This window comes from Chlorocebus sabaeus, chromosome 5, assembly GCF_047675955.1.
Source record: "Chlorocebus sabaeus isolate Y175 chromosome 5, mChlSab1.0.hap1, whole genome shotgun sequence".
Taxonomy (NCBI): Eukaryota; Metazoa; Chordata; class Mammalia; order Primates; family Cercopithecidae; genus Chlorocebus; species Chlorocebus sabaeus.
This window is the reverse complement of record NC_132908.1, coordinates 39,789,378-39,802,130: the sequence shown is the minus strand read 5'-3', so window position 1 is coordinate 39,802,130 and position 12,753 is coordinate 39,789,378.

Here is a 12,753-nt window from a genome sequence, read left to right as displayed (position 1 = left end):
GATATTTCCTTTTTCACCATAGCCCTCTATGGGCTTCCAAATATCCCTTTGCCAATTCCACAAGAACAGCCTTAGCGAAAGGCTTCTTGAATGGAAAGATGTAACCCTGTGAGAGGAATTAACAGAACACAGAGCAGTTTCTCAGAAAGCTTCTTTCCAGTTATGAACGGAAGATATTTCCTTTTTCACCATAGCCCTCTATGCTCTTCCAAATATCACTTTGCCAATTCAACAAGAACAGCCTTAGCGAAAGGCTTCTTGAAGGGAAAGATGTAACTCTGTGAGATGAATTAACAGAACACAGAGCAGTTTCTCCGAAAGCTTCTTTCCAGTTTTGAACGGAAGATATTTCCTTTTTCACCATAGCCCTCTATGGGCTTCCAAATATCCCTTTGCCTATTCCACAAGAACAGCCTTAGTGAAAGGCTTCTTGAAGGGAAAGATGTAACTCTGTGAGATGAATTAACAGAACACAGAGCAGTTTCTCAGAAAGCTTGTTTCCAGTTTTGAATGGAAGATATTTCCTTTTTCACCATAGGCCTCTATTGGCTTCCAAATATCCCTTTACCAATTCCACAAGAATAGCCTTAGCGAAAGGCTTCTTGAAGGGAAAGATGTAACTCTGTGAGATGAATTAACAGAACACAGAGCAGTTTCTCAGAAAGCTTCTTTCCAGTTTTGAACGGAAGATATTTCCTTTTTTACCATAGCCCTTTATGGGGTTCCGAAAATCACTTTTCCAATTCCACAAGAACAGCCTTAGCGGAAGGCTTCTTGAAGGGAAAGATGTATCTCTGTGAGATGAATTAACAGAATACAGAGCAGTTTCTCAGAAAGCTTCTTTCCAGTTTTGAACGGAAGATATTTCCTTTTTCACCATAGCCCTCTATGGACTTCCAAGTATCCCTTTGCTAATTCCACAAGAGCAGACTTAGCGACAGGCTTCTTGAGGGGAAAGATATAACTCTGTGAGATGAATTAACAGAACACAGAGCAGTTTCTCAGAAAGCTTCTTTCCAGTTTTGAACGGAAATATTTCCTTTTTCACCGTAGCCCTCTATGGGCTTCCAAATATCCCTTTGCCAATTTCACAAGAAGAGCCTTAGCGAAAGGCTTCTTGACGGGAAAGATGTAACACTGTGAGATGAATTAACAGAACACAGAGCAGTTTCTCAGAAAGCTTCTTTCCAGTTTTGAACGGAAGATATTTCCTTTGTCACCGTAGCCCTCTATGGGGTTCCAAATATCCCTTTGCCAATTCCACAAGAACAGCCTTAGCGAAAGGCTTCTTGAAGGGAAAAATGTAACTCTGTGAGATGAATTAACAGAACACAGAGCAGTTTCTCCGAAAGCTTCTTTCCAGTTTTGAACGGAAGATATTTCCTTTTTCACCATAGCCCTCTATTGGCTTCCAAATATCCCTTTGACATTTCCACAAGAACAGCCTTAGGGAAAGGCTTCTTGAAGGGAAAGATGTAACTCTGTGAGATGAATTAACAGAACACAGAGCAGTTTCTCAGAAAGCTTCTTTCCAGTTTTGAACGAAAGATATTTCCTTTTTGACCATAGCCCTCTATGGGCTTCCAAATATCCCTTTGCCAATTCCACAAGAACAGCCTTAGCGAAAGGCTTCTTGAAGGGAAAGATGTAACTCGGTGAGATGAATTAACAGAACACAGAGCAGTTTCTAAGAAAGCTTCTTTCCAGTTTTGAACGGAAGATATTTCCTTTTTCACCATAGGCCTCTATGGGCTTCCAAATATCCCTTTGCCAATTCCACAAGAACAGCCTTAGCGAAAGGCTTCTTGAAGGGAAAGATGTAACTCGGTGAGATGAATTAACAGAACACAGAGCAGTTTCTCAGAAAGCTTCTTTCCAGTTGAACGGAAGATATTTCCTTTTTCACCATAGCCCCCTAAGGGCTTCCAAATATCCCTTTGCCAATTCCACAAGAACAGCCTTAGCGAAAGGCTTCTTGAAGGGAATGATGTAACTCTGTGAGATGAATTAAGAGAACATAGAGCAGTTTCTCAGAAAGCTTCTTTCCAGTTTTGAACGGAAAATATTTCCTTTTTCACCACAGTCCTCTATGGGCTTCCAAATATCCCCTTGCCTATTCCACAAGAACAGCCTTAGCGAAAGGCTTCTTGAAGGGAAAGATGTAACTCTGTGAGATGAATTAACCGAACACAGAGCAGTTTCTCAGAAAGCTTCTTTCCAGTTTTGAACGGAAGATATTTCCTTTTTCACCATAGCCCTCTATGGGCTTTAAAATATCCCTTTGCCAATTCCACAAGAACAGCCTTAGCGAAAGGCTTCTTGAAGGGAAAGATGTAACTCTGTGAGAGGATTTAACAGAGCACAGAGCAGTTTCTCAGAAAGCTTCTTTCCAGTTTTGAACCGAAGATATTTCCTTTTTCACCATAGCCCTCTATGGGCTTCCAAATATCTCTTTGCCTATTCCACAAGAAAAGCCTTAGCGAAAGGATTCCTGAAGGGAAAGATGTAACTCTGTGAGATGAACTAACAGTACGCAGAACAGTTTCTCAGAAAGCCTCTTTCCAGTTTTGAACGGAAGATATTTCCTTTTTCACCGTAGCCCTCTATGGGGTTCCAAATATCCCTTTGCCAATTCCACAAGAACAGACTTAGCGAAAGGCTTCTTGAAGGGAAAGATGTAACTCTGTGAGATGAATTAACAGAACACAGAGCAGTTTCTCAGAAAGCTTCTTTCCAGTTTTGAACGGAAGATATTTCCTTTTTCACCATAGCCCTCTATGGACTTCCAAGTATCCCTTTGCCAATTCCACAAGAACAGCCTTAGCGGAAGGCTTCTTGAAGGGAAAGATGTAACTCTGTGAGATGAATTAACAGAACACAGAGCAGTTTCTCAGAAAGCTTCTTTCCAGTTTTGAACGGAAGATATTTCCTTTTTCACCGTAGCCCTCTATGGGGTTACAAATATCCCTTTGCCAATTCCACAAGAACAGCCTTAGCGAAAGGCTTCTTGAAGGGAAAGATGTAACTCTGTGAGATGAATTAACCGAACACAGAGCAGTTTCTCAGAAAGCTTCTTTCCAGTTTTGAACGGAAGATATTTCCTTTTTCACCGTAGCCCTCTATGGGGTTACAAATATCCCTTTGCCAATTCCACAAGAACAGCCTTAGCGAAAGGCTTCTTGAAGGGAAAGATGTAACTCTGTGAGATGAATTAAAAGAACACAGAGCAGTTTCTCAGAATGCTTCTTTCCAGTTTTGAACGGAAGATATTTCCTTTTTCACCATAGCCCTCTATGGACTTCCAAGTATCCCTTTGCTAATTCCACAAGAACAGCCTTAGCGACAGGCTTCTTGAAGGGAAAGATGTAACTCTGTGAGAGGATTTAGCAGAGCACAGAGCAGTTTCTCAGAAAGCTTCTTTCCAGTTTTGAACGGAAGATATTTCCTTTTTCACCATAGCCCTCTATGGGCTTCCAAATATCCCTTTGCCTCTTCCACAAGAACAGCCTTAGCGAAAGGCTACCTGAAGGGAAAGATGTAACTCTGTGAGATGAACTAACAGAACGCAGAACAGTTTCTCAGAAAGCTTCTTTCCAGTTTTGAACGGAAGATATTTCCTTTTTACCTTAGCCCTCTATGGGGTTCCAAATATCCCTTTGCCAATTCCACAAGAACAGCCTTAGCGAAAGGCTTCTTGAAGGGAAAGATGTAACTCTGTGAGATGCATTAACAGAACACAGAGCAGTTTCTCAGAAAGCTTCTTTCCAGTTTTGTACAGAAGATATTTCCTTTTACACCGTAGCCCTCTATGGGCTTCCAAATATCATTTTGCCAATTCCAAAAGAACAGACTTAGCGAAAGGCTTCTTGACGGGAGAGATGTAACTCTGTGAGATGAATTAACAGAACACAGAGTAGTTTCTCAGAAAGCTTCTTTCCAGTTTGGAACGAAAGATATTTCCTTTTTCACCGTAGCCCTCTATGGGGTTACAAATATCCCTTTGCCAATTCCACAAGAACAGCCTTAGCGAAAGGCTTCTTGAAGGGAAAGATGTAACTCTGTGAGATGAATTAACAGAACACAGAGCAGTTTCTCAAAAAGCTTCTTTCCAGTTTTGAACGGAAGATATTTCCTTTTTCATCATTGGCCTCTATGGGCTTCCAAATATCCCTTTTCCAATTCCACAAGAACAGCCTTAGCGAAAGGCTTCTTGAAGGGAAAGATGTAACTCTGTGAAATGAATTAACAGAACACAGAGCAGTTTCTCAGAAAGCTTCTTTCCAGTTTTGTACAGAAGATATTTCCTTTTACACCGTAGCCCTCTATGGGCTTCCAAATATCATTTTGCCAATTCCAAAAGAACAGACTTAGCGAAAGGCTTCTTGAAGGGAGAGATGTAACTCTGTGAGATGAATTAACAGAACACAGAGCAGTTTCTCAGAAAGCTTCTTTCCAGTTTTGAACGGAAGTTATTTCCTTTTTCACTGTAGCCCTCTATGAGCTTCCAAATATCACTTTGCCAATTCCACAAGAACAGCCTTAGCGAACGGCTTCTTGAAGGGAAAGATGAAACTCTGTGAGATGAATTAACAGAACACAGAGCAGTTTCTCAGAAAGCTTCTTTGCAGTTTTGAACGGAAGATATTTCCTTTTTCACCATAGCCCTCTATGGGCTTCCAAATATCCCTTTGCCAATTCCACAAGAACAGCCTTAGCGAAAGGCTTCTTGAATGGAAAGATGTAACCCTGTGAGAGGAATTAACAGAACACAGAGCAGTTTCTCAGAAAGCTTCTTTCCAGTTTTGAACGGAAGATATTTCCTTTTTCACCATAGCCCTCTATGGGCTTCCAAATATCCCTTTGCCAATTCCACAAGAACAGCCTTAGCGAAAGGCTTCTTGAAGGGAAAGATGTAACTCGGTGAGATGAATTAACAGAACACAGAGCAGTTTCTCAGAAAGCTTCTATCCAGTTATGAACGGAAGATATTTCCTTTTTCACCATAGCCCTCTATGCTCTTCCAAATATCACTTTGCCAATTCAACAAGAACAGCCTTAGCGAAAGGCTTCTTGAAGGGAAAGATGTAACTCTGTGAGATGAATTAACAGAACACAGAGCAGTTTCTCCGAAAGCTTCTTTCCAGTTTTGAACGGAAGATATTTCCTTTTTCACCATAGCCCTCTATGGGCTTCCAAATATCCCTTTGCCTATTCCACAAGAACAGCCTTAGTGAAAGGCTTCTTGAAGGGAAAGATGTAACTCTGTGAGATGAATTAACAGAACACAGAGCAGTTTCTCAGAAAGCTTGTTTCCAGTTTTGAATGGAAGATATTTCCTTTTTCACCATAGGCCTCTATTGGCTTCCAAATATCCCTTTACCAATTCCACAAGAATAGCCTTAGCGAAAGGCTTCTTGAAGGGAAAGATGTAACTCTGTGAGATGAATTAACAGAACACAGAGCAGTTTCTCAGAAAGCTTCTTTCCAGTTTTGAACGGAAGATATTTCCTTTTTTACCATAGCCCTTTATGGGGTTCCGAAAATCACTTTTCCAATTCCACAAGAACAGCCTTAGCGAAAGGCTTCTTGAAGGGAAAGATGTAATTCTCTGAGATGAATTAACAGAACACAGAGCAGTTTCTCAGAAAGCTTCTTTCCAGTTTTTAACGGAAGGTATTTCCTTTTTCACCATAGGCCTCTATGGGCTTCCAAATATCCTTTTGCCAATTCCACAAGAACAGCCTCAGCGAAAGGCTTCTTGATGGGAAAGATGTAACTCTGTGAAATGAATTAACAGAACACAGAGCAGTTTCTCAGAAAGCTTCTTTCCAGTTTTGTACAGAAGATATTTCCTTTTACACCGTAGCCCTCTATGGGCTTCCAAATATCATTTTGCCAATTCCAAAAGAACAGCCTTAGCGAAAGGCTTCTTGAAGGGAGAGATGTAACTCTGTGAGATGAATTAACAAACACAGAGCAGTTTCTCAGAAAGCATCTTTCCAGTTTTGAGCGGAAGATATTTCCTTTTTCACCATAGACCTCTATGAGCTTCCAAATATCACTTTGCCAATTCCACAAGAACAGCCTTAGCGAACGGCTTCTTGAAGGGAAAGATGAAACTCTGTGAGATGAATTAACAGAACACAGAGCAGTTTCTCAGAAAGCTTCTTTCCAGTTTTGAACGGAAGATATTTCCTTTTTCACCATAGCCCTGTATGGGCTTCCAAATATCCCTTTTTCCAATTCCACAAGAACAGCCTTAGCGAAAGGCTTCTTGAATGGAAAGATGTAACCCTGTGAGAGGAATTAACAGAACATAGAGCAGTTTCTCAGAAAGGTTCTTTCCAGTATTGAACGGAAGATATTTCCTTTTTCACCATAGCCCTCTATGGGCTTCCAAATATCCCTTTGCCAATTCCACAAGAACAGCCTTAGCGAAAGGCTTCTTGAAGGGAAAGATGTAACTCTGTGAGATGAATTAACAGAACACGGAGCAGTTTCTCAGAAAGCTTCTTTCCAGTTTTGAACGGAAGATATTTCCTTTTTCACCATAGCCCCCTATGGGCTTCCAAATATCACTTTGCCAATTCCACAAGAACAGCCTTAGCGAAAGGCTTCTTGAAGGGAAAGATGTAACTCGGTGAGATGAATTAACAGAACGCAGAGCAGTTTCTCAGAATGCTTCTTTCCAGTTTTGAACGGAAGATATTTCCTTTTTCACCATAGGCCTCTAAGGGCTTCCAAATATCCCTTTGCCAATTCCACAAGAACAGCCTTAGCGGAAGGCTTCTTGAAGGGAAAGATGTAACTCTGTGAGATGAATTAACAGAACACAGAGCAGTTTCTCAGAAAGCTTCTTTCCAGTTTTGAACGGAAGATATTTCCTTTTTCACCATAGTCCTCTAAGGGTTTCCAAATATCCCTTTACCAATTCCACAAGAACAGCCTTAGCGAAAGGCTTCTTGAAGGGAAAGATGTAACTCGGTGAGATGAATTAACAGAACACAGAGCAGTTTCTCAGAAAGCTTCTTTCCAGTTTTGAACGGAAGATATTTCCTTTTTCACCATAGCCCCCTATGGGCTTCCAAATATCCCTTTGCCAATTCCACAAGAACAGCCTTAGCGAAAGGCTTCTTGAAGGGAATGATGTAACTCTGTGAGATGAATTAAGAGAACATAGAGCAGTTTCTCAGAAAGCTTCTTTCCAGTTTTGAACGGAAGATATTTCCTTTTTCACCATAGCCCTCTAAGGGCTTCCAAATATCCCTTTGAGAATTTCAGAAGAACAGCCTTAGCAAAAGGCTTCTTGAAGTGAAAGATGTAACTCTGTGAGATGAATTAAGAGAACACAGAGCAGTTTCTCAGAAAGCTTCTTTCTCGTTTTGAACGGAAGATATTTCCTTTTTCACCAGAGCCCTCTATGGACTTCCAAACATCCCTTTGCCAATTCTACAAGAACAGCCTTAGCGAAAGGCTTCTTGAAGGGAAAAATGTAACTCTGTGAGATGAATTAACAGAACACAGAGCAGTTTCTCAGAAAGCTTCTTTCCAGTTTTGAACGGAAGATATTTCCTTTTTCACCATAGCCCTCTATGGGCTTCCAAATATCTCTTTGCCAATTCCACAAGAACAGCCTAAGCGAAAGGGTTCTTGAAGGGAAAGATGTAACTCTGTGAGATGAATTATCAGAACACAGAGCAGTTTCTCAGAAAGCTTCTTTCCAGTTTTGAACGGAAGATATTTCCTTTTTCACCATCGCCCTCTATGGGCTTCCAAATATCCCTTTTCCAATTCCACAAGAACAGCCTTAGCGAAAGGCTTCTTGAAGGGAAAGATGTAACTCTGTGAGAGGAATTAACAGAACACAGAGGATTTTCTCAGAAAGCTTCTTTCCAGTTTTGAACGGAAGATATTTCCTTTTTCTCCGTAGCCCTCTATGGGCTTTAAAATATCCCTTTGCCAATTCCACAAGAACAGCCTTATCGAAAGGCTTCTTGAAGGGAAAGATGTAACTCTGTGAGAGGATTTAACAGAACACAGAGCAGTTTCTCAGAAAGCTTCTTTCCAGTTTTGAACGGAAGATATTTCCTTTTTCAAAATAGCCCTCTATGGGCTTCCAAATATCCCTTTGCCTATTCCACAAGAACAGCCTTAGCGAATGGCTTCCTGAAGGGAAAGATGTAACTCTGTGGGATGAACTAACAGAACGCAGAACAGTTTCTCAGAAAGCTTCTTTCCAGTTTTGAACGGAAGATATTTCCTTTTTCACCATAGCCCTCTATGGGGTTCCAAATATCCCTTTGCCAATTCCACAAGAACAGCCTTAGCGAAAGGCTTCTTGAAGGGAAAGATGTAACTCTGTGAGATGAATTAACGGAAAACAGAGCAGTTTCTCCGAAAGCTTCTTTCCAGTTTTGAACGGAAGATATTTCCTTTTTCACCATAGCCCTCTATGGTCTTCAAATATCCCTTTGACAATTCCACAAGAACAGCCTTAGCGAAAGGCTTCTTGAAGGGAAAGATGTAACTCTGTGAGATGAATTAACAGAACACAGAGCAGTTTCTCAGAAAGCTTCTTTCCAGTTTTGAACGGAAGATATTTCCTTTTTGACCATAGCCCTCTATGGGCTTCCAAATATCCCTTTGCCAATTCCACAAGAACAGCCTTAGCGAAAGGCTTCTTGAAGGGAAAGATGTAACTCTGTGAGATGAATTAACAGAACACAGAGCAGTTTCTCCGAAAGCTTCTTTCCAGTTTTGAACGGAAGATATTACCTTTTTCACCATAGCCCCCTATGGGCTTCCAAATATCCCTTTGCCAATTCCACAAGAACAGCCTTAGCGAAAGGCTTCTTGAAGGGAATGATGTAACTCTGTGAGATGAATTAAGAGAACATAGAGAAGTTTCTCAGAAAGCTTCTTTCCAGTTTTGAACGGAAGATATTTCCATTTTCACCATAGCCCTCTATGGGATTCCAAATATCCCTTTGAGAATTTCACAAGAACAGCCTTAGCAAAAGGCTTCTTGAAGGGAAAGATGTAACTCTGTGAGATGAATTAAGAGAAAACAGAGCAGTTTCTCAGAAAGCTTCTTTCTAGTTTTGAACGGAAGATATTTCCTTTTTCACCAGAGCCCTCTATGGATTTCCAAACATCCCTTTGCCAATTCCACAAGAACAGCCTTAGCGTAAGGCTTCTTGAAGGGAAAGATGTAACTCTGTGAGATGAATTAACAGAACACAGAGCAGTTTCTAAGAAAGCTTCTTTCCAGTTTTGAACGGAAGATATTTCCTTTTTCACCATAGCCCTCTATGGGCTTCCAAATATCCCCTTGCCTGTTCCACTAGAACAGCCTTAGCGAAAGGCTTCTTGAAGGGAAAGATGTAACTCTGTGAGAGGATTTAACAGAGCACAGAGCAGTTTCTCAGAAAGCTTCTTTCCAATTTTGAACGGAAAATATTTTCTTTTTCACCATAGCCCTCTATGGGCTTCCAAATATCCCTTTGCCTCTTCCACAAGAACAGCCTTAGCGAAAGGCTACCTGAAGGGAAAGATGTAACTCTGTGAGATGAACTAACAGAACGCAGAACAGTTTCTCAGAAAGCTTCTTTCCAGTTTTGAACGGAAGATATTTCCTTTTTCACCTTAGCCCTCTATGGGGTTCCAAATATCCCTTTGCCAATTCCACAAGAACAGCCTTAGCGAAAGGCTTCTTGAAGGGAAAGATGTAACTCTGTGAGATGCATTAACAGAACACAGAGCAGTTTCTCAGAAAGCTTCTTTCCAGTTTTGAACGGAAGATATTTCCTTTTTCACCATAGCCCTCTATGGACTTCCAAGTATCCCTTTGCCAATTCCACAAGAACAGCCTTAGCGGAAGGCTTCTTGAAGGGAAAGATGTATCTCTGTGAGATGAATTAACAGAACACAGAGTAGTTTCTCAGAAAGCTTCTTTCCAGTTTTGAACGGAAGATATTTCCTTTTTCACCGTAGCCCTCTATGGGGTTACAAATATCCCTTTGCCAATTCCACAAGAACAGCCTTAGCGAAAGGCTTCTTGAAGGGAAAGATGTAACTCTGTGAGATGAATTAACAGAACACAGAGCAGTTTCTCCGAAAGCTTCTTTCCAGTTTTGAACGGAAGATATTTCCTTTTTCACCATAGCCCTCTATGGGCTTCCAAATATCCCTTTGACATTTCCACAAGAACAGCCTTAGGGAAAGGCTTCTTGAAGGGAAAGATGTAACTCTGTGAGATGAATTAACAGAACACAGAGCAGTTTCTCAGAAAGCTTCTTTCCAGTTTTGAACGAAAGATATTTCCTTTTTGACCATAGCCCTCTATGGGCTTCGAAATATCCCCTTGCCTATTCCACAAGAACAGCCTTAGCGAAAGGCTTCTTGAAGGGAAAGATGTAACTCTGTGAGATGAATTAACCGAACACAGAGCAGTTTCTCAGAAAGCTTCTTTCCAGTTTTGAACGGAAGATATTTCCTTTTTCACCATAGCCCTCTATGGGCTTTAAAATATCCCTTTGCCAATTCCACAAGAACAGCCTTAGCGAAAGGCTTCTTGAAGGGAAAGATGTAACTCTGTGAGAGGATTTAACAGAGCACAGAGCAGTTTCTCAGAAAGCTTCTTTCCAGTTTTGAACCGAAGATATTTCCTTTTTCACCATAGCCCTCTATGGGCTTCCAAATATCTCTTTGCCTATTCCACAAGAAAAGCCTTAGCGAAAGGATTCCTGAAGGGAAAGATGTAACTCTGTGAGATGAACTAACAGTACGCAGAACAGTTTCTCAGAAAGCCTCTTTCCAGTTTTGAACGGAAGATATTTCCTTTTTCACCGTAGCCCTCTATGGGGTTCCAAATATCCCTTTGCCAATTCCACAAGAACAGACTTAGCGAAAGGCTTCTTGAAGGGAAAGATGTAACTCTGTGAGATGAATTAACAGAACACAGAGCAGTTTCTCAGAAAGCTTCTTTCCAGTTTTGAACGGAAGATATTTCCTTTTTCACCATAGCCCTCTATGGACTTCCAAGTATCCCTTTGCCAATTCCACAAGAACAGCCTTAGCGGAAGGCTTCTTGAAGGGAAAGATGTAACTCTGTGAGATGAATTAACAGAACACAGAGCAGTTTCTCAGAAAGCTTCTTTCCAGTTTTGAACGGCAGATATTTCCTTTTTCACCGTAGCCCTCTATGGGGTTACAAATATCCCTTTGCCAATTCCACAAGAACAGCCTTAGCGAAAGGCTTCTTGAAGGGAAAGATGTAACTCTGTGAGATGAATTAACAGAACACAGAGCAGTTTCTCAGAATGCTTCTTTCCAGTTTTGAACGGAAGATATTTCCTTTTTCACCATAGCCCACTATGGACTTCCAAGTATCCCTTTGCTAATTCCACAAGAACAGCCTTAGCGACAGGCTTCTTGAGGGGAAAGATGTAACTCTGTGAGATGAATTAACCGAACACAGAGCAGTTTCTCAGAAAGCTTCTTTCCAGTTTTGAACGGAAGATATTTCCTTTTTCACCATAGCCCTCTATGGGCTTTAAAATATCCCTTTGCCAATTCCACAAGAACAGCCTTAGCGAAAGGCTTCTTGAAGGGAAAGATGTAACTCTGTGCGAGGATTTAACAGAGCACAGAGCAGTTTCTCAGAAAGCTTCTTTCCAGTTTTGAACGGAAGATATTTCCTTTTTCACCATAGCCCTCTATGGGCTTCCAATTATCCCTTTGCCTCTTCCACAAGAACAGCCTTAGCGAAAGGCTACCTGAAGGGAAAGATGTAACTCTGTGAGATGAACTAACAGAACGCAGAACAGTTTCTCAGAAAGCTTCTTTCCAGTTTTGAACGGAAGATATTTCCTTTTTCACCATAGCCCTCTATGGGGTTCCAAATATCCCTTTGCCAATTCCACAAGAACAGCCTTAGCGAAAGGCTTCTTGAAGGGAAAGATGTAACTCTGTGAGATGCATTAACAGAACACAGAGCAGTTTCTCCGAAAGCTTCTTTCCAGTTTTGAACGGAAGATATTTCCTTTATCACCATAGCCCCCTAAGGGCTTCCAAATATCCCTTTGCCAATTCCACAAGAACAGCCTTAGCGAAAGGCTTCTTGAAGGGAATGATGTAGCTCTGTGAGATGAATTAAGAGAACATAGAGCAGTTTCTCAGAAAGCTTCTTTCCAGTTTTGAACGGAAGATATTTAATTTTTCACCATAGCCCTCTATGGGCTTCCAAATATCCCTTTGAGAATTTCACAAGAACAGCCTTAGCAAAAGGCTTCTTGAAGGGAAAGATGTAACTCTGTGAGATGAATTAAGAGAACACAGAGCAGTTTCTCAGAAAGCTTCTTTCTAGTTTTGAACGGAAGATATTTCCTTTTTCACCAGAGCCCTCTATCGACTTCCAAACATCCCTTTGCCAATTCCACAAGAACAGCCTTAGCGAAAGGCTTCTTGAAGGGAAAGATGTAACTCTGTGAGATGAATTAACAGAACACAGAGCAGTTTCTAAGAAAGCTTCTTTCCAGTTTTGAACGGAAGATATTTCCTTTTTCACCATCGCCCTCTATGGGCTTCCAAATATCCCTTTGCCAATTCCACAAGAACAGCCTTAGCGAAAGGCTTCTTGAAGGGAAAGATGTAACTCTGTGAGAGGAATTAACAGAACACAGAGGAGTTTCTCAGAAAGCTTCTTTCCAGTTTTGAACGGAAAATATTTCCTTTTTCACCACAGCCCTCTAT